The sequence below is a fragment of the Sphaeramia orbicularis genome, chromosome 12 (assembly GCF_902148855.1).
Source record: "Sphaeramia orbicularis chromosome 12, fSphaOr1.1, whole genome shotgun sequence".
Classification (NCBI taxonomy): Eukaryota; Metazoa; Chordata; class Actinopteri; order Kurtiformes; family Apogonidae; genus Sphaeramia; species Sphaeramia orbicularis.
In genome coordinates this window covers 356,883-379,606 of record NC_043968.1, presented here as the reverse complement: position 1 = coordinate 379,606, position 22,724 = coordinate 356,883, and the positions used below count along the sequence as shown (strand labels likewise).

Below are 22,724 nucleotides of genomic sequence, written 5' to 3'. Positions count from 1 at the left end.
GGTGTATTACGTGTTTATGTCTGGTGTATTACGTGTTTATGTCTGGTGTATTACGTGTTTATGTCTGGTGTATTACGTGTTTATGTCTGGTGTATTACGTGTTTTTGTCTGGTGTATTATTATGTTTTTGTCTGGTGTATTACGTGTTTATGTCTGGTGTATTACGTGTTTATGTCTGGTGTATTACGTGTTTTTGTCTGGTGTATTACGTGTTTTTGTCTGGTGTATTACGTGTTTATGTCTGGTGTATTACGTGTTTTTGTCTGGTGTATTACGTGTTTATGTCTGGTGTATTACGTGTTTATGTCTGGTGTATTACGTGTTTATGTCTGGTGTATTATTATGTTTTTGTCTGGTGTATTACGTGTTTATGTCTGGTGTATTACGTGTTTATGTCTGGTGTATTACGTGTTTTTGTCTGGTGTATTATTATGTTTTTGTCTGGTGTATTACGTGTTTATGTCTGGTGTATTACGTGTTTTTGTCTGGTGTCTTACGTGTTTTTGTCTGGTGTTTTATGTGTTTTTGTCTGGTGTATTACGTGTTTTTGTCTGGTGTATTATTATGTTTTTGTCTGGTGTATTACGTGTTTATGTCTGGTGTATTACGTGTTTTTGTCTGGTGTCTTACGTGTTTTTGTCTGGTGTATTATGTGTTTATGTCTGGTGTATTATTATGTTTTTGTCTGGTGTTTTATGTGTTTTTGTCTCGCTGATTTCGTGTAGTCGTCATGTCGTATTTTTTACGTCTTTCACAGCTTTTTTTGTCCTTTATGTCGTTTTTGTCCCGTATCTGTAGTGCGGTTTTTGTCCCGTTTTGTTGTTTTTGTCTCATGTTTTGTGTTTTCGTCTCTGTCGTATTGTGGTTGTTTTTGTGACGTTCGTCTTTTCATGTCATGTTGTACTTTTAGGTGAATCACAGCATTTTTGTTTTTGATGTCTCTTAATCTTTTGTGTCTTTTTCATCTTGTGTATTTTATTTTCATATCGCTGATTTCATGTTTTCATGACTTGTGTGTTGTTTCGCTGCTGTGTGATTTATTGACCAACTCTTCTTCTTCTTTGTCTTCTTTTTCGTCATGTTTTTCTTCTCCTTTTTCTTCTTCATCTTCTTCTTCTTTTTCTTCTTTTTTCCTTCTTTTTCTTTTTCTTCCTTTTCTTCTTTTTTTCTTCTTCTTGTCCTCCTTCTTTTTCTTCTCCTCCTCCTCCTCCTCCTCCTCCTCCTCCTTCTTCTTCTTCTGTTTCAGAGTTACTCGTAGTGTGACCATGAGTCGGCGGCGTGCTGACTCCCAGGGTTCCATGGGGCCCGATGATGAGGCCATGCCGTACAGCGACGACGAGACGGACGATGAGTTGGACGCCAGTTCAGAAGGCGAAGTGGAGGAAGCTCAGGGCCCCACCCATCCGCCAGTGGAGCCCAGAGCCAGCGGTCAGTCCACAAAAAAAAAACAAAAAAAAAAAACCTACCATGAATGTATTTACTGTGACCTGTGACTGTATTCAATACAAACGACCACAACTTGATGGAACTGAGCGTCAGTCACTGGGATGTCCCGTCCACAGACGTCCTTCAACTGTGAACAGTTTGTAAACATTGTCCCAAAGAAAATACAAATAGAATTTTAAATTAATCTGACCAGTAGTTTCAGAGAAGATTGTTGAAATGTAGACAATAATGACCTTGAGTTTGACCCTTCAAGGTCACTGAAGGGTCAAAGGTCATGGACCCAAATGAAAGTCCATATATGACTTCTATCAGTGATCAATAGGAATTAGACTGAGATCTGGAACGGTTTACATGTTCTAAACCATCAACATGTGGACCAGTAGAAGGAAAGGAACATGTTTAGTATTTAAAAAAATGTGTCATAAATCTAAATTTCTCAAAACGGTGAACAAGTTCGTAGACGTTCCAGAAAAATGCATATGAACTTTGAAATGAATCCAATCAGCAGTTTTTAGCTTACCGGCCGACAGGCCAGAAGCTATTGTCGTCATGCGGCGTCTGTCGTCCGTTAGAAAAATTTCAATCGTCGTCTTCTCCGAAACTACAATTCCGATTGACTTCAAACTTGGTATACAGCTTCTTTATGATGATGTCAACACAAGGTATTGAAATTATTTCCATCCGGATCTGATTCTGGATTTGGTGCGACTTTGAAAAATTTTCCCATTATAACAGATAGGAAGTGGATTGATCCAATAAACTAGTATCAATGATATGAAGTGTGAATTTGAATTTTTTACAGATCTGATTGGAATATGACCAAAACATGGGCTGTTTCTGTAATAGAATAAATACGCAGAACTGGGTGAGAATAAATGGCATCTGGATACATTTCCCAAAGCTTTGAATTTGGTCGGTAAGCTACAGGGCCACTGGTCTGATTTTTCAGAGATGTTTGAAGACATTTGTAATGAGGACCAATATCCTTATGAATCTAGAACCGGCTCGTTTCGTTAAATTTAGAGCCGAGTTGTTTCAGTGAATTTAAAACTGACTGGTTTCAGTGAATCTAGAACCAACTGGTTTCGGTGAATCTAGAACCAGACGGTGTGGGTGTAAACGAAGCTTTAACCAGAACTCTTTGACTCTTTGTTTTCATCAGAACTCTGTGCCTCTGTTTTTTTTCCAGACGTGTCCTGGAAGGTCAAAGCCAACGACCGGGCCTATCATCAGCTGCCGGAGTTTCAGAAGAAAGTCTTCCTGTGTTTTAAGAAGAGCAGATACTCGGTGAGTTCAACACGATGCTGCGTTTTACCGGACGCACCTGAAAGCATTGGGTTTTAGATGTCGACGGGGGGGTGCTTAAAGGCGTGGTCTGATGATGTCATTGACATTTGATGGTTAAATGTTTTGAATCCAGCTCTTGTGTGTTTTTACTGCTGTGGTTGAACAGAGTTTATGTGAGGACAGAGTTCAAACCAATCCAATACTGAAACAGAGCAGAGTGTCACCATGGTAACCATCTGAACTCCAACTCCCAGAAGGCTTTGCACCAAGCAGCACCATCCAAACCGGGTTCCACCACATTAGACACATTTATGCACAGACTGAGAGTCCAGTTAGGACCAGGACCTAAGACCTAGACCAGGACCCAATACCTAGACCAGGACCCAAGACCTTTACCAGGACCAGGGTCCAAGACCACGACCTAAGACCTAGACCAGGACCAGGGCCCAGACCTGGATCAGGACCAGGACCAGAGCCCAAGACCAGGACGAAGACCATGATCATGACCCAAGACCAGAACCTGGACCAAGATCCATGATCATGACCCAAGACCTGGACCTGGACCATGACTTGTTTCATGACAAAGACCTGGACCAGGACCATGATCTGTACCATGACTAAAACCTGGACCAGGACCAGGACCTGGACCATGACTAAGACTTGTACCAGGAGTTCATGTTGTTGGGGTCTGTCCAGGTTCATGCAGGTGTAGATGTTCCACAGTCAGGATAGTGTTGGTTCCAGATCAACATGAATGCGACAGTGGATGAAACAGACACAAGTTTGACTCCTTTTTCTAAAAAAAGTATTTCAAATTTGTGACGTCTGTGAATGGAAGGAACATTAAAGTCAAAGCAGAACTGAACAGGTCTGATGTTCCTGTCCTTCAGACTTGGACACACGTGGATGTAGTTCTTCTTTGGGTCTGATTCTGTGTTTGGACATTTTTAAAAACACATGAATGAAACCGTCAGACGCTGACGTTGAAACTGCAGCTGAATCTACAGACGGTATCTCCGACGGCAACGGGGAATGCAGATGTTGTTTTTCCTGTTTCTGCTGAGTCACGTCTGAGGTTCAGGTGGAAACAGACAGTTTGTTCTGGAATCCGACAGGTTTGGACGTCTGCGATCAGGATTCTTCTAAAGCAGGGGTGTCAGACTCATTTTAGTTCAGGGGCCACATACAGTCTGATATGATATAAAGTGGGCCGGACCAGTAAAATAGTATAAATAACAGGATAATAATAACTTTGAATAACTATGAATTGTACTCAAACGTAACATGAACAAATATGAACAACCTGAAAATTCTTTAGTAAAATAAGTGCAGTGTTAAGAATATTACGCCTTAGTTTATCATTTATACATGTGAATCACAACTTGGAGATCACAGTGGATCTACAAATACACAAAACATTAAATAGCAGGCAGAATATTATTAAAATTCCACATATTTCTCTTAAGACATTTCAGATATTCACATTTTTTAAATAAAAGGCTAGTATGTAAATGTAAATATTCTTTTGTAATGTAACTTTTTTTTTTACACCAAAACAAAGAGACCGTTTTCATTATTTATAGGTTATTATAATAGTATTTTACTGGTCTGATCATTTTTAGATTGAATTGACCTAAAATGATGTGAACATCCTTGATTGTTAATATCTTTAGTGTAATTTTTACATTTCACAAATTCATCCCAAGGGCCGGATTCAACCATTTGGTGGGCCAGATTTGGCCCCTGGGCCACATGTTTGACACCTGTGTTCTAAAGAATGTTTCAATCTGGATTCAACCTTTTAGGAGTTTTATCAGAAAATATTCAAGTTCCATATGAAGATTTCCAAAAGCTGTGTTTGAGAAGTGTTTAGAGATAAAGTCAAACTATATGAGAAGAATACTGGGTACAATGGGAGTAAATGCACTCATCTAATTTGCATATTGGGACATCACAGGGCGGCGGCCATTAGGGCTGTAAGAAAATATGGGTTCTGCAGTATATTGCAATCTTTCATTTCACAATACTGTATTGATATTAAAAAGTACTGTATCGATATTTTTAGGTATTTATTCAAATGCAGATATTGTGGAGGTTCATTTTTGTTTTTTTGTTTTTCTTTATTGTTTATATCTTATGTATTATTATTTAAAACTGTTTAATTGTTATTTGAATCATCCTAAAAGCACTTTTCACTGTCTGGGAGGCAGATGGTAGTTCCTTTGGAAACTGGGAGAATTAGAAACATTTTGTGATATAGCATTAGATCCTGTTCTGATCAAATAAAAATGTGTTTAGTAATACTAAAACTAATTCACCCAATGTTCCTCCGTTCAAACTGAAATTCTGTTTTACAGACATTACAGTTTCAGATCCTGTTCAAATGTTCATATTCTATTAGTTCAGAACTAACGTCAGAACAGTATTTTAGTTCAATCCTAACAAAGGAACTAACATTATTTAATAAGAGTGTTAAATAATGATAAATAGGATATAAACAATACAGAAAACCAAAAAACTGAAATGAACCTCCACAATTTCTGCATTTGAATAAATACCTAAAAGTATCCATACAGATACAGTATCGTACAATGAAATATCGCGATATATTGCAGAACCAATTTTTTTCTAATACCTCTAATGCTTACGATGTTTTTTAATGTGTTTTTAAGGGCTTTTAATTACTTTCATCTACATGAATTACAGATAAAAACAGGACTCAGTGGTTTGAAACTTTACGACACAAACAGAAGAAGTCATCAAAGTTTAAAGAAGAGCTGAAAACCAGACGACAGCTGTCTGGTTTCTCTAACTTTCATTGTGATCATTAAGGATATGGACTGACGGACGCTTTCCTGCACTCAGACTCTGGATACATGTGGGTCATGTTGCTGTTCAGTGAAAAGCCTCATGGGAAACAGAGTTCAGATGGTTATCGTGCCGTGAAACTGTAGAGAACGCTGCTTTGTCCTCACATCAACTCTGTGTTTTTCAAACCACTGCGTTAAAAACAGTCGTCTGAGGTCCTTCCTGTCACTGTGGTCTCTGCTCTGGGTCCAACGTACGTTATTTAACCCTTCGGACCATAAATCCAGAACCGATTTAAGACGACCTATCAACAGACGGAGCCTCGCTGAGTTTTCAAATGCAAGGTTATTATCATTAACGAAAACTAACGAAATGATGAAAACTAGAATTGAAAAAACATTTAACTGAAATAAATAAAACTATAATTAAAAGAAAAAAACCATAACTAACTGAAACTGTATTGTGTGTTTACAAAACTAACTAAAACGGATAAAAATTATGGATAAAATTCCCTTTGTTTTTGTCTTTGTCAACGTCAGATTGATACAAAAATGATTTATTTCGCTCTAGCAGTTTTATCTAGCAGCACCACACGACACTTTTTGGTCTGTCACTTGTGTTCACTTGTGGTTTCCAGTCGTCTTCTGGTCCCCACTCTACCTGGAAACATGGAGACTAAAGTTGGGAGAAAGCAGCAGAGTCCTGTCTGGGATTTATTTAAATACAACGACAGAGAAGAAGAGAAAAGAGACGACTAAACTACAACTAAACTACAACTAATCATTTAGAAAAAATGAAAACTAATAAAAACTAACAAACCTGCTCTAAAAATGAATTAAAATTAACTGAATTAGAGAAAAAAAAGTCCAAACTAAATAAAACTAAACTAGAATGAAAAATCCAAAACTATTAGAACCTTGTTCAGATGTTAAAGTAAAACTGTGACGCCTATGATGGTGAATGGCTGAGAGGAACCAGACTAATGAGATGCCATAAAACTGAATTTACACCAACGTCATCATCATGTTTGGTTCAGGAAGAGATGGAAAAAATGGGATAAACAGATGGAAAAGTGAAAGTACATCAGCTAATCAGATGTGAGGCGTCATGTGACACCTGACACCAGTTGTTCTAGTTGTATCAGTAATAAAATGGTTCATTGAATATGTGTTTGGTGAAAAACAGCAAAGAATCTGACTTTTCCTGTTTTTAGTGGGATTTTAGGTTCAGTCTGTTTATTTATTTCGAATTTGCATTAAAACCAAACAACAAAAGGATTTTATGAAAGAAAGTCCAACATTCGAAAAAGAACAGGATGAAGTTTCACTTATAATCTCCCGTCCCCTTTACCCCATCCTTTAACCTTCTCTAAATTCCTACACAAAACACAAAATTGCTGAACATGCGGAGGATAGACTCTCCATTTTGCAGCAGCATTTCATATTAAAATAAACTCTGTCCTTTTTGTAGCAGTAATAGTGCACATATTAAAAAACAAAAATAAACTGTCCATTTCATAACAATAATGCACATATTAAATGTTATTGTTTTGTTTGTTTTTTTAGGGAAATGCCATCAAGACGTACAAATACAACGTCCTGACCTTCATCCCTCTGAACCTGTTTGAACAGTTTAAAAGAGCTGCCAACCTGTACTTCCTGGCCCTGCTCATCCTACAGGTACGACAACAGACAACACTGGAAACACTGTTTGAGAGAGAGAGAGAGAGAGAGAGAGAGAGAGAGAGAGAGAGAGAGAGAGAGAGAGAGATCAAACAGGTGCTAACGCATGGAAATGAGCTGTGCAGACAACTTCCCTTTAGACCAGGGCTGTCAAAGTCATTTTAGTTCAGGTTCCACATTCAGCCTGATTTGATCTGAAGTGGGCCGGACGGGTGAAATAATAACAGTGATAAACGGAAATATAGATAGATAGATATAGATATATATACACACACTACCGGTCAAAAGTTTTAGAACACTCCAATTTTTCCAGTTTTGTATTGAAATTCCAGCAGTTCCAGTCCAATGAACAGCTGTAAATGGTACAAAGGTAAGCGGTGAACTGACAGAGGTATAAAAAAAAACAAAAACAGTAAGGTTAAACAAAACTGAAAAATTATGTACATTTCAGAATTATACAAAAAGGTGAACAAGAAATGGGTGAACAACTGAAAGCATTTCTGCAGCAATGGAGGTTGATCAAGCCTGGAAAGTTGGTGGTTCAATTCCTCCAGGTGTCCCAACGTTTGTGAATTCCTTCAACCCCCTGTGTCTGCAGAAAAGTAGTGTGGAACACACTGTGGTACCATACCAGTGTGTGCATTATTGGAACAGGATTGGACTGAAGAAAGTAGTGTGTTACTATAAAAATGGAAAAGAGGAAAAGGCAGTGGGCTCTGTGCACAGCCCCACTACTTCCTGAACTTCAGGTAGGTCCTTTATTTCCTGTCTTTCGTTATTGGACACTCTGATTAATCCAGGTGTGTCTGCTACTTGTTGGGACAACTGATTGATTAGACACACCTGGATCTACTGTGAACAGAAGACTTCCAGTTGCAGGTTTGATGGGTCCAGTTGCAGCTAAAGCCATTGCAGAGACTTCAGAATAAGAAGAACAGGCTTGTGTGGGCCATGAAACACCAGCAGTGGAACTACTGAAGACTGGAAGAAGGGGTTCTGGACTGATCAGACCTGCAACTGGAAGTCCTCTGTTCCCAGTGTAAACTCTTCCTCTCTTCCTCCTCCTCTCTCTTCTCTCGTCTTTCAGCTGTTGTCCTGTCAGTCTCCTCTCACTCCAGCTGTTTTCTGTCATAAACTCTTCTTCTGCTTCTGTTGTGTCTGTGCTTCTTCCAGACCTCTTCTGTCTGCATTTCCAGTCCAGTTTCTGAGTGCCTTTGGATGCTGAAGGAAACTGGACTTCCTGACACCTGGACTTTCTTGGACATTTCTCTGGAGGACACACCTACATTTTTCACTTTTCTGATGCTCTGTCTCTCTTCTATCATTAATTGCCTTTTCCTCTTTTCCATTTTTACATTAACACACTCCTTTCTTCAGTCCAGTCCTGTTCCAATAATGCTCCATGGTCTGGTACCACAGTGTGTTCCACACTCCTTTTCTGCAGACACAGGGGGTCGAAGGAATTCACAAACGTTAGGAGACCTGGAGGAATTGAACCACCAACTTTCCAGGCTTGATCAACCTCCGTTGCTGCAGAACTGCTTTCAGTTGTTCACCCATTACTTGTTCGCCTTTTTGTATAATTCTGAAATGTACATTATTTTTCAGTTTTGTTTAACCTTACATTTTTTTTTTTTTTTTTACCTCTGTCAGTTCACCGCTTACCTTTGTACCATTTACAGCTGTTCATTGGACTGGAACTGCTAGTATTTACAGACAAAACTGGAAAAATTGGGGTGTTCTAAAACTTTTGACCAGTATTGTATATACAGAAACATATGTCTGGATACTTTATAAAATTTTTTTTTTTAATGCTGTGGAAGGTTTTAGGTTGTCGACGTAAACTGAAATCGATCAGTGACACAGAGGAAAAGGAAAAACACTTCTGATGTCTGTTGAGTTTCTTTAAATCAGGGTGTTTACCATCAGGAGAATCTGCAGGGTGACCTCCTGTGATCTTTAAAATCTAAATCTGCTGTTGAACGTTGTCATCAGGTGATCCCGGAGATCTCCACGCTGCCCTGGTACACCACACTGATCCCCCTGGTGGTGGTGTTGGGAGTCACAGCCATTAAAGACCTGGTGGACGATCTGGTGAGAAGTCCATTTAACAGCATTTAACTGACTGGCCACATGATGCTAAATTTAGCTAATGCAGCTACAGTCTGCTAACACATGGAGTTTTGTAACCAACCTGACCACATGATGCTAACGTTAGCTAATGCAGCTACAGTCTGCTAACGTGGAGTTTTGGAACCAACCCTCTGGGTACGATTTAATCCATGAAGCGTCTCTGAATCTGTCCTTTTGTGTTTGTGAATTCTTTCAGGCACGACACAGGATGGACAAAGAGATCAACAACAGGAAGTCTGAGGTTCTCCTGAACGGAAGGTCAGAGTTCACAGGGTCAAAGAACAGCTAAAGGAACCGGGATTTACCCGCTGAAAGAACCCCAGGTTCTACAGAGAGTAAAGACGGTCCAGGACACGGTACACTGAGTGTAAATATGTTCTAGGTCCAGGTTCTACTGAGTGTAAATATGTTCTAGGTCCAGGTTCTACTGAGTGTAAATATGTTCTAGGTTCTACTGAGTGTAAATATGTTCTAGGTCCAGGTTCTACTGAGTGTAAATATGTTCTAGGTTCTACTGAGTGTAAATATGTTCTAGGTTCTACTGAGTGTAAATATGTTCTAGGTCCAGGTTCTAATGAGTGTAAATATGTTCTAGGTTCTACTGAGTGTAAATGTGTTCTAGGTTCTACTGAGTGTAAATATGTTCTAGGTCCAGGTTCTAATGAGTGTAAATATGTTCTAGGTTCTACTGAGTGTAAATGTGTTCTAGGTCCAGCTTCGACTGAGTGTAAATATGTTCTAGGTCCAGGTTCTACTGAGTGTAAATATGTTCTAGGTCCAGGTTCTAATGAGTGTAAATATGTTCTAGGTTCTACTGAGTGTAAATATGTTCTAGGTTCTACTGAGTGTAAATATGTTCTTGGTCCAGGTTCTACTGAGTGTAAATATGTTCTAGGTTCTACTGAGTGTAAATGTGTTCTAGGTTCTACTGAGTGTAAATGTGTTCTAGGTTCTACTGAGTGTAAATGTGTTCTAGGTCCAGCTTCGACTGAGTGTAAATATGTTCTAGGTCCAGGTTCTACTGAGTGTAAATATGTTCTTGGTCCAGGTTCTACTGAGTGTAAATATGTTCTTGGTCCAGGTTCTACTGAGTGTAAATATGTTCTAGGTTCTACTGAGTGTAAATGTGTTCTAGGTTCTACTGAGTGTAAATGTGTTCTAGGTTCTACTGAGTGTAAATGTGTTCTAGGTCCAGCTTCGACTGAGTGTAAATATGTTCTAGGTCCAGGTTCTACTGAGTGTAAATATGTTCTAGGTCCAGGTTTTACTGAGGTCAGATGTTGGTGGACGTCGTCCATTTCTTGTACTTTTTCTTCTTTTGCTCCTTTTAACAAATGACAAACTCAGTGAATCTAGTGTCAGTGGAATAAACCAGTTCAGGCGCCACTGGATTAAACATGGAGAACGGAAGAACACTGACAGTGTGTTCCACCAATCAGAGCTCTTCAACACTCTGCCCCGCCCCCAAGAACTCCATAATAAAACAAAATAGGAAGAAAAAGACAAAAGACACAATAAGAAAAAAATGCAATGTAACAGAAAAGACGAAAAAGATGCAACAAGACGAAAAAGACGCAACAAGACAAAAAAAGACGCAACAAGACGAGAAAGACTAAAAGGACGCAACAAGACAAAAAAGATGCAACAAGACGAGAAAGACGAAAAAGACGCAACAAGACGAGAAAGACACAAGACAAGAAAAACGAAAAAAAATGCAACAAGACGAAAAGGATGCAACAAGACCAAAAAGACACAAGATGAGAAAGACGAAAAGATGCAACACGACAAACTACAAAAGCACTCGGAGAGCGCAGACCTCCACCAAGGCAGATCAGTCGCCCCCCCACCCCGATCACCACTAAAATGTAATCATTTGTTCCTTGTGCCAGTATCAACATTAACTGAAATTTTCATCCAAATCCGTCCATAACTTTTTGAGTTATCTTGCACACACACAGACAGACAGACCAACACCAGCAAAAACAGAACCTCCTTGGCAGAGGTAAAAAGACGCAACAAGACGAAAAAGACAAAAAAGACAACAAGATAGTAAAGACAAGCTTTAGTGAAAAGACCCAGATGCATGATGGGATAAATGGAAATGTGGAATACTGACAGTGTGTTCCACCAATCAGTGTTCTTCAACATACAGCCCCGCCCCCAAGAATTCCAGGATTCTGAATTTTTTTTTTCCTGATTTCAGAGTAAAGTTTTTTTGGGTTTTTTTTAATATAGTTAAAGTTCCCCTGGTGCAAACAGGGCTGATGATGTCATGGTGACATCATCAGACAGTCTTACTGAGTGCGATGAAAGGTTTGGTTTTTCTTTCCTCTGGACGATGAAAGTGGGTTTTTTTTCTTCAGGTTTCAGGAGACGAAGTGGAGGGACATTCAGGTCGGAGACGTCGTACGACTGAAGAAAAATGACTTTGTTCCAGTAAGTTTTTAAATAGTTTCCTCTGGGTTTTTCCTCATGAACCTTCAGATTTTATAATGTTGAACAATAATGACATTTTATTTATAAATGTCAGGTTCTTTCGTGTAAATATAACTTTATATCACAGAATGTGCAAGATTTTTTGTGATGTTTAATTTTTTGTTTTAATTTGATCAGTTTAATCCCAAAGAACATTTGTTGTGAATTTATCTTTTTTTTTTTTTTTTTTTTCAAAAATGGCTTTTTATTGAGTTTTTCTTCTAAATTTACTACTGTAATGTTTATGGGTGTATAATAGTTTATATATAATATGTGTGTAATCTAAAAGTATCAACATTTTTTCTGTAAATTTATCATTAATATCAATGTTTTTCTTGTAAATATAAGATTTAATAATCTGAGAAGACCTAATGTTTGGTTGCAGTTGAGTTTCCTCATGAATTTAGAACTTTTTTTGTTATTGTTTATTTGATTAATGTGTGATTTCTTGATCAATTGTAAAAGTCATTTATTTATTTATTCATTCATTCATTTAAGATAAAATAGACCTAAAAAAGTGTGACGGTGTCAGATTATGGATGTATGTTAGAACTGTAGAACCCCATCTTGGTTCTGTTCTTAGACTTGGTTCTGTTCTTAGACTTGGTTCTGTTAGTCTTGGTTCTGTTCTTAGACCTGGTTCTACACAAACACATATACGCTGTGATAATAGAACTGTTCTGTCGTCGGTCTCCCTTCAGGCGGACATCTTGTTATTATCCAGCTCCAACCCAAACAGTCTGTGCTACGTGGAAACGGCCGAACTCGACGGGTAAGACTGGGACGTGAACATGTGACCTGATGATCGGTGTGTTTTCTCTGCACACGCTCACACACGCCCTGTTCAAACCACTAATGGACTTTACTTTGGTTCCATACGGTTCTGTTTAATCTGCTCAGCAAACACACAAGACCATGATAAGAGTCAAGTAAACGTTGGTCAGGGTCATGTGACCTGCTCTGAGGAAACGCCCTCACATCAAACAAGTTTGATTTACCTGGAGGTGGTTTAACGTCACGAAAATGAACTTGTTTCTATGGAAACGCACACAGACACACAGAGATGTGAAGTGAATTCAGTCATGTGGTCTTATACACCTGTAGGGGGCGTGGTCCTATACACCTGTAAGGGGAGTGGTCTTATACACCTGTAGCGGGAGTGGTCTTATACACCTGTAATGGGAGTGGTCTTATACACCTGTAATGGGAGTGGTCTTATACACCTGTAAGGGGAGTGGTTTTATACACCTGTAGGGGGAGTGGTCTTATACACCTGTAATGGGAGTGGTCTTATACACCTGTAGGGGGAGTGGTCTTATACACCTATAATGGGAGTGGTCTTATACACCTGTAGAGGGAGTGGTCTTATACACCTATAATGGGAGTGGTCTTATACACCTGTAGAGGGAGTGGTCTTATACACCTATAATGGGAGTGGTCTTATACACCTGTAGGGGGCGTGGGCTTATAAACCTGTAATGGGAGTGGTCTTATACACCTGTAGGGGGAGTGGTCTTATACACCTGTAGGGGGAGTGGTCTTATACACCTATAATGGGAGTGGTCTTATACACCTGTAGAGGGAGTGGTCTTATACACCTATAATGGGAGTGGTCTTATACACCTGTAGGGGGCGTGGGCTTATAAACCTGTAATGGGAGTGGTCTTATACACCTGTAATGGGAGTGGTCTTATACACCTGTAGGGGGAGTGGTCTTATACACCTGTAATGGGAATGGTCTTATACACCTGTAATGGGAGTGGTCTTATACACCTGTAATGGGAGTGGTCTTATACACCTGTAGGGGGTGTGGTCTGTACAGGTTGGTTTTCCAGATGTTGATGCTGAACAGATGAAACTGGACTAAACTGGTGTTTTGGTCCAGATCCCTGTGGTCCTGGCGGTAGTTCCAGGTCCAGTCAGATGTTTGTTAAATGTTCCAGGTGTTTTTTCTGATAATCAGCTGATGTCGTGCATGTTTTGTTTTTTCTGATAATCAGCTGATGTTGTGCATGTTTTGTTTTTTCTGATAATCAGCTGATGTCGTGCATGTTTTGAACAGGGAGACCAACCTGAAGTTTAAGATGGGACTCAGAGTGACCGATGAGAGGCTCCAGGAGGAACGGCAGCTGGCAGAGTTCGACGGTAAAACCAGACTGACCACACTGTCAGGACAGAAACGGGACTAAAACCCAGTGAAACTGTGGTGAAGACAGCAGGCCTTAGATGGTTTATAAGAGCATCACATCTGCGGTTTGGAAGATGAAACATACATGTGGGTTCTTCTCTGAAACTGGACATGAGGTTAAACATTCAACCCAGATGTAGATGAATGTTCTGAAGCAGGTTTGGAAAAACTTTGGGTCTATTTGAAAAAGAAATATTAACTGAGATGAAAGAGAAACTATTTTTAAGATAAACATTTTTATATTATTTTAGATTATATTTAATACGTAAATCCGCATGTAACACGGTCAAAAGGACAAGAAAGTTACTACTATTTTTTTTTTAATACCATTTTGTTCTCTCACAGGTGCATTTTGGGAATTGAACTAATTATCAGAGGCAGAGTGTTTGACAAAAATGACTGCTGTTGAAAATCATTTGCGATTTATATGCATTTAAATGTTCAGGTTCCGCATGTAACACCAGTGGACACGATGGGTTCCATACCAAACCTGGAATGAGACTGAGATTAATGAAAAATGTGTGGTCATGTGTGGATCAGAAAACCCACTAGGATCCACACATTGAACACAGTGTCTGTATTTAGAGTCTATAGAAGAACATTTACACACGTTTACACATCTAATGCACTGACACGTAGGGAGATTTAATGTCCATATTTGGGTCCTATTTTTTAACCCACTATTTGATTATAAATTCATTAATTATGGGATGGATCAGAGCAAGAGTATAACTTTTTTTGCATTTATCTGAGGTCATCATTAGGTCCATCCTGGGGGGAAATATGTAGGGCTGTGTATCCGCAAGAATCTGCCGATACAAATCACAATACTAGGATCACGATACGATATATCACGATATATCATGATACTGTTAAAAAGGCAATTTTTTGTTTGTTTCTTTTTTTAAATGATTATTTCCTGGAAGAATAGAATTACAGCAGAAATCTGCACAAATACTAAACACATTTTTATTTGATCCCAACAGGATCTAATGTTCTGTCACAAAATGTTCCTGTGTTCAAACTGAAATTCTGTTTTACAGACGTTACAGTTTCAGATCCTGTTCAAATGTTCAGATTCTATTAGTTCACAACTAATATCAGAACAGTATTTGAGTTCAATCCCAACAAAGAAACATCTGCTTCTCAGACAGTAAAAAGTGCTTTTAGGATGTTTCAAATAACCATTATTTAATAAAACAGTGTTAATAATAATAATTAATAAAATAGAAACAATAAAGAAAACTAAAATGAACCTCCACAATAACTGCATTTGAATAAATACCTAAAAATATTGATACAGTACTTTTTAATATCAATACAATACTTTTTAATATCGATACTGTACTTTTTAATATCGATACAGTATTGGGAAATGAAATATCACGATAATGTTGCCGAACCGATATTTTCTAACAGCCCTGGAAATCTGTCTACATTTACCTTTTATTATTGGGTCTAAAAAGATGGAAAAGTGACAGATACTAAAATAAATCCAGTTTCAGAGAAGAACCCGTTTAGTAAAAGCTGAACATGTGACTGTGAACACACCCCCAGGACGTCCATATAAGGACAAAGAGCTGGAACGGTCTGATGACATGGGTTTAGAAAAGCAGTGTTTATTCCAGGTTTAGTTCTTGTTGATCTCAGACCGAACCTGAGCTGATGTTCTGTTCTGGTCGGAGCCGTCGTGTTCTCTACGGACCCAGATGGGACTGAGAACCAGCTGCGGTCTGTGCTTAACGTTCTGGTGTCGTTCTGCAGCTCTGATCGACTGCGAGGAGCCCAACAACCGTCTGGACAAGTTCACCGGGACCATGTTGTGGAGGAGGGAGCGCTACCCTCTGGACCTGGACAACATGCTGCTGCGAGGATGCAAGGTCCGCAACACCGAGGAGTGCCACGGCCTGGTCATTTTCGCAGGTCTGAACACACACCAAGACCAGAACCAGAACCAGGACTAGGACCTGAGAAAAAAGTCATAATTCAGACTTTTTTTTTCTCAGAATTCTGACTTTAATCTCAGAATAATATATTTTTTTAAACAGTCAGAATTCTGACTTTTTTCTCAGAATAATAATTTAAAAAATATATTGGACTTAAATTTTTTTTTCCCAGTGGCCCTAATCCTCTTCCGTAGAAATTCAGTCTCTGCATTTTACCCATAATGCACACACAGTACCTAGCATTAGCACTAGCATTAGCATTCCTTGATAATGAACAGTTTATACCATATTATAAAACTAGCATCATAATGTATTTGTATATTAATTAAGTTTATATTTTTAAAATATCTGACACGTATGTAATTAAAATGTTTCACAGACTCCTCCCATCGGACCCTTTGATGGTCTGGTTTGGGTCCGCAGACCATATGTTGAACACCCCTGACATTTGTGTTTAATGTGAACTTAAAGCGTCCCGTTTCCTGATTCATGTCAAATTAATCTAAATATTGGATTAATGTCAAATTAATCTAAATATTGGATTAATGTGTCGCCGCAGGAGCCGACACCAAAATCATGAGGAACGGCGGGAAGACGCGATTCAAGAGGACAAAGATCGACAAACTGATGAACTACATGGTCTACACGGTGAGTCTGTCTGTTGGTAACCATGACAACGACGACGGGGAAATCCAATTAAAGCCACAGGAGTCACCGCTGTGGGAGAATCAACCCAGAAATATTTCAGAACCAGAGTTACCATATTAAGACAATAATGTTGGATTATTAAGTTTGATGAAAGTTTAAAAAGTTAAATACAAAGAGCAGCTGCTGCGTTTGGGTCAGCTGGGAATTTGGACAACTCTGCCAATATTAAACCTTTTTCTTGTTTTTTTCTTGTAGTTACCGGTTTATTCTTTTAATATTTTTGAATTTCCCCTGTTCAGCTACTTTCTTATTTTTAATGACTGTTTTTTTGTTGTTGTTTTTTTTACATAATTACAACTTCATTCTTTCTTTATTCTAACTTTATTTCCTCCTAATATTATGACTTTGTCTGAAGAAGTCTCAAAAATGAATTTCTTGTTAAAATAATCCAACTTTACACCCACGTCACTCCTCTCCAAGGTTCTAATAGTTTTGGATTTTTCATTATAGTTTAGTTTTATTTAGTTTAGACTTTTTTTTTCTCTAATTCGCTTAGTTCTAATTAGTTTTTAGAGCAGGTTTGCTAGTTTTTATTAGTTTTCGTTATTTTCTAAATGCTTAGTCTTAGTTTTCTAAACCACGAGTGACAGACTTTTAAATATCATATGGTGCCTCCAGCTTAAATTGCTCAGGGGAAATAAATCGATTTCGTATCAATCTAACATTGACAAAGACGAAAACGAAGGGACTTTTAGCCATAATTTTTATCCGTTTTAGTTAGTTTTGTAAACACACAATACAGTTTCAGTTAGTTATCTTTTTTTTTTTTCTTTTAATTAGTTTTTATTTATTTCAGTTAACGAAAATGTTTTGACAATTCTAGTTTTGGTCATTTCGTTAGTTTTCATGAACGATAATAACCTTGCTCCTCATAAGTTTTTCTCTGAACATGTCAGATTTTTGTTGTTTTATTTATCTTCCATCTGGAGTAGAGTGGCTCCTGATGAATGCTGCCTTCATGTGCCATTAGGAAAATGAACTTTCCCTCTTGTGAATTTGAGTGCGTTGTGTTCAAGTGCTTTCGTTGTTGTAGTAAAATGAAAAATGGGTGAAACTAAATTTATGGTGACACCTGCTACTGGGGTGAAACAGTTTTGGACGTGTTCATTCATCTGATACAGCAATTTTTTTTTTAATATAATGTTTTTTGTTTTTTTTTGCAAGTTTGTAATAAAAGCTAAATAAATGTCCAAAGTGGAGTCTAAATCCTGTGTGGTTGTGTTGGTGCAGATCTTCGTGCTGCTGGTCCTGGTGGCTGCAGGTCTGGCCATCGGACACACCTTCTGGTGGGAGCAGATCGGCTCTAAGGCCTGGTACCTGTTCGACGGGAAAGACCAGGACGCCTCCTACCGGGGCTTCCTCAGCTTCTGGGGATACCTGATCGTCCTCAACACCATGGTGCCCATCTCGCTCTATGTCAGGTCAGTGAACGCACCATCAGCTTAATGCCTCACCTGTGGCGGGCGCCACGGTCACTCACCATCTCCGTTCTCTTCTGCTCACGCTCAGTGTGGAGATCATTCGACTGGGTCAAAGCAAGTTCATCAACTGGGATCTGCAGATGTACTTCGCTGAGAAGGACACGCCGGCAAAGGTTCGTTTAGAAGTTTAGTCGTGTTTTCCAATTTCAAACTTTGTTTTTTATTTTAACCAGACTGGTCCCACTGACATGAGGGTCTGTTTGTCATGTTCATGGGGGCGTGGCTTAACCATAATACAAGCATGAGCAAACACAGAAACAAACGTATACAATCAAACCAAACATTTACACAAATATATGAAGTCCATTTTTGATCCCAGTCACTCATTTTTAGGTGAAATAGATTTTATAATAAGAGGGCGTGGCCTAAAATGATGACACCCCATATTAATCTGTGCAGAATCATCAGGCAGCTTCTGAACTTCAGAAAAAATGAGTCAAAAAAGAGATTTAACCAAATACTGTTCAGACCAATGAAACACTCTTAATACATATATAGATATGTACATTCTACTATATTTTAGTCCATTTTAGCATATTTTAACTTTTGTTTGTTTTGCATATTTCAGTGTATATTATCATATTTCTTGCGTATTTCGGTGAATTTTTGCATAGTTCTTGTATATTTTATTGCGTTTCATCATTTCTTGCATATTTTATATATATATATATATATATATATATATATATATATATATATATATATAATATTATATATATACATTATATATTTATATTTTTTTCTGCGTCGTTCTTGTATATTTTATGTTAAATGTTTTAAAAAGTATGTATGAAAATATCTATATAGACATTTTAATACATTAGAAAATTTTAGCATATTTAACCTTTTTTTTGCATATTTCAGTCTCTGCATATTTCTTGCATATTTTTGTGTAAATTTGCATAGTTCTTGTACATTTTATGTTAAGTATTTTTAAAAACTACATCATATATATATATATATATATATATATATATATATATATATATATATATATATATACTGTCAAGGAAAAAAACGCACCATTTTTATTTTCTCAATTTTTTTCCGAAATATGACAGTTATTGCAAAATTACAACTACAATGAGTTCAGTACTATTCTGAGTCCAAATGAAATGATTGTTTTCCTGGTTCCAGTTGATTGATTTTGATTAGCAATAAGAACTGTGTTTGTGTATTCACACCCATGTCTGCTCATGAGTCAAACTCACAGATGAATTGGACCTCTCCTCAGTTGTGCACAACCATTCCCTATAAAGACATCAAAATGCAGCAAAACCACATTTGTCCACAATGACACCACTACTGCAGCCGGACAGAGATGGGGCCACATCGGGCTGAAACTTGTCACGTAGATGTGACAGCTGATCGTCACGGTCCTGTGCAGCGGTTGTAACACACGGTCGACCAGATCTGGGACGGTGGTTGGAGGAGCCGGTGGTGTGGTAACGCTCAGCAGGGCGTCCAACGGTAGAGTGGTGGAGTCCAAACAGCCTGGCTACGGCCCGTCTGCTCCGTCCAGCTGAAACCTGCCAGTGGCCCCATCTCTGTCCGGCTGCAGTAGTGGTGTCAGTGTGGACAAATGTGTTTTTGTTCCATTTTGGTGTCTTTATAGGGAATGGTTGTGCACAATTAAGCAGAGGTCCAATTCATCTGTGAGTTTGACTCATGAGCAGACATGGGTGTGAATACACAAATACAGTTCTTACTGAAAATCAAAATCAATCAACCGGAACCAGGAAAACAATCATTTCATTTGGACTCAGAATAGAACTGAACTCATTGTAGTTGTAATTTTGCAATAACTGTCATATTTCTGAAAAAATCAAGAAAATGAAAATGGTGCGTTTTTTTTTTCCTTGTGTGTACATTTTAATACGTTAGTACATTTTAGCATATTTTAGTGCATTTGATCATTATTTTATTTATTGTAGTGTATTTTTTCATAGTTCTTGCGTATTTTAGTGCATTTTACCAAAGTTTCCATTCAGGAAGCTTGTCATTGAATGTTTTTAACCGATTAATGGTTTGAACTCTAATCTCCATCTTTCAAACCATGGTTTTCTGCACAACACTGATCCATCACATGCTTTGAAATAGTCAGAAAGATGGAAGAACGACCTAAAGCCAGTGAGTGGGAGGATGGGACTGAAAAGAAAGGACACTATTAGTCACAGATTTGTTTAAATGTTGTTTTTCATGTAAATTTGGATTTGTTTATTTTCACTTGAACAGATGAAAATCATCCAGTGAGATGGAACATTTGTTCATTTATTTGTGTAATAATTCTGCTCTGTGATATTTTCCTCAGACTAAACCTGTCTTTTACTTTCTTAAATGTCCATATTGGACCTTTATTGACATCTTGAATGAACTCTAGTTGTTCAATAATATAACGAGTCCTTATAAATACAGATCAGTGGCCTCCTCATTCTGTCCTGGTGTAGTCGTAAAGGTGTAAAATGTGGGTGTGTCCTTTAAACCATGTGACCCCGCAGGCTCGGACCACCACCCTTAACGAGCAGCTGGGTCAGATCGAGTACATTTTCTCCGACAAGACGGGGAACGCTGACGCAGAACGTCATGCAGTTCAAGAAGTGCACCATCGCAGGACGTAGCTACGGTAACGACCGACCCCCCCACCAGCACATTTAGGATACAACCAATCACAACGCTCCGATCCAAAACACCTGATCTGATCTTATCTTATAACCTTACCTTACTTTACTTTATTTTATCTTATCTTCTAACTTTACCTTAAAAACTTCTTACCTTTTAACCTTACCTTACCTTATTTTACCTTACCTTATAACCTTATCTTATCATGTCTTATAACCTTACCTTACCTTTTAACCTTCTTTACTTTACCTTACCTTATCTTACTTACCTTATAACCTTGCCTTCCTTCACCTCACCTCCATGTGCATGTTTGAGTATTTCACGGTAATGATCCTGTTTAATTGATCTGTTTTGGGTTTTTCGTCCACAGGTGACCCGACCACGGCTAAGGGGGTCCAGTTGGACCGAGGACAGGTAAAGCAACCGCAAACCATCAATAATCAGACCATCACATATCATCATAATAATAATAATAATAATAATAATAATAACGAAACCATGTGATTTTAATAGGCCCTCGCTGGCATGTGTTCCTGGGCTCGGGCCTAATAATAATGATAATAATAATATAATAAAGTAACAATTTAAAATGTGATATTGTATTTCATTGTATGTTTTGTAATAGATTACCTGTTATTTAGAGGTTATGTTGTTGGTATTTTTTGTTTATACCATAACTGCCTATGTCATGTTTTTTTCAGTCACAGCCAATGATGTAAAACTAATCAACAGTGTTAATAGAGTAAAGCTACGCAGAAATCACAATTTGACCAAAAATATGACTTCGGCAGTTATGCTATAAGGCTAATGATTTGTAAAATTTGAATAAGGAAAATATTGTGGGGAAAAAAGGAGCACTGACCTTTGACTTTTGGATCCAGACTCATTTGTTATTCCTTAAAGTATCTGCAGATAATTTACTGAACTGCCTGTTTATTTTATGAAATCTGATTTAAATGGAAAAGGCTTCGGTTTAATTTCCCACATTTATCATTTAAAAAAAAAAAAAAAGAAAAGCAGTTTTTTTGGGGTTTTTTTTCGGACTGAAATTGACCAGAGTTGAATGTGATAAATTTGACCAAATCCTGGAATAATAACAGTCAGAAGCGGCCTGTTTACCCATAATGCTCTGCTGTGGTGTCCCTGGTTTCAGCCGGTGGACTTCAGCTGGAACCAGTACGCCGACAGGAAGTTCCAGTTCACCGACCACGCCCTGGTGTCCTGCGTCCGCTCCAGGAAGGACAAGGACGCCGTGGAGTTCTTCAAACTGCTGTCCCTCTGCCACACCGTCATGGTGGAGCACAAAGACGGTAACGCCACACACACCTGGGCCGGTCTGGGCTCACAGGGGCCGGTCTGGGCTCACTGGGGTCGGTCTGGGCTGGGTTCTGACCCGGTCCGGGCTCGGTTCTGACCCGGTGGGTTGGTTTTTGCAGGTGAGCTGGTCTACCAGGCGGCGTCTCCTGATGAGGGCGCTCTGGTGACAGCGGCCCGGAACTTCGGCTATGTGTTCCTGTCTCGGACCCAGGACAGCATCACCATCAGGGAGGCGGATCAGGAGGCCACCTACGAGATGTTAGCCCTGCTGGACTTCAACTCCGACCGAAAACGGATGTCCATCATCTGTAAGAGTCCACCGTTTAGTCTGGATCTGAAGAAAATATAAAGTAAAAAAAACTATATACTTATATAATATGAAGGAAATAGTAAATGATAAATACAGTTTGACCAGATTCAATTACATAATAAAATAAAGTTTAGTCTACTTTATCAAATTATTAAAGAAAAAAAAACAGTTTTTATAGTTTTCTGACTCATCCTACTGGAGGAAGTTAGTTCCATGGACACTGAGGGACACAAGGAAAGTGTGTGTGTGTGTGTGTGTGTGTGAGTAAAAAGGTGTGTAAAATACAAAATAATATTTAAAATGCATTTAATTCATGTTTAAGTG

General features: G+C 38.5%; 1 pseudogene; it reads left to right on the top strand.

The window, feature by feature from the left end:
• Positions 1-1,244: 1,244 nt before the first annotated feature.
• LOC115429925 (phospholipid-transporting ATPase IC-like) overlaps positions 1,245-22,724 on the top strand; it is a 34,030-nt pseudogene continuing 12,550 nt past the window's right edge.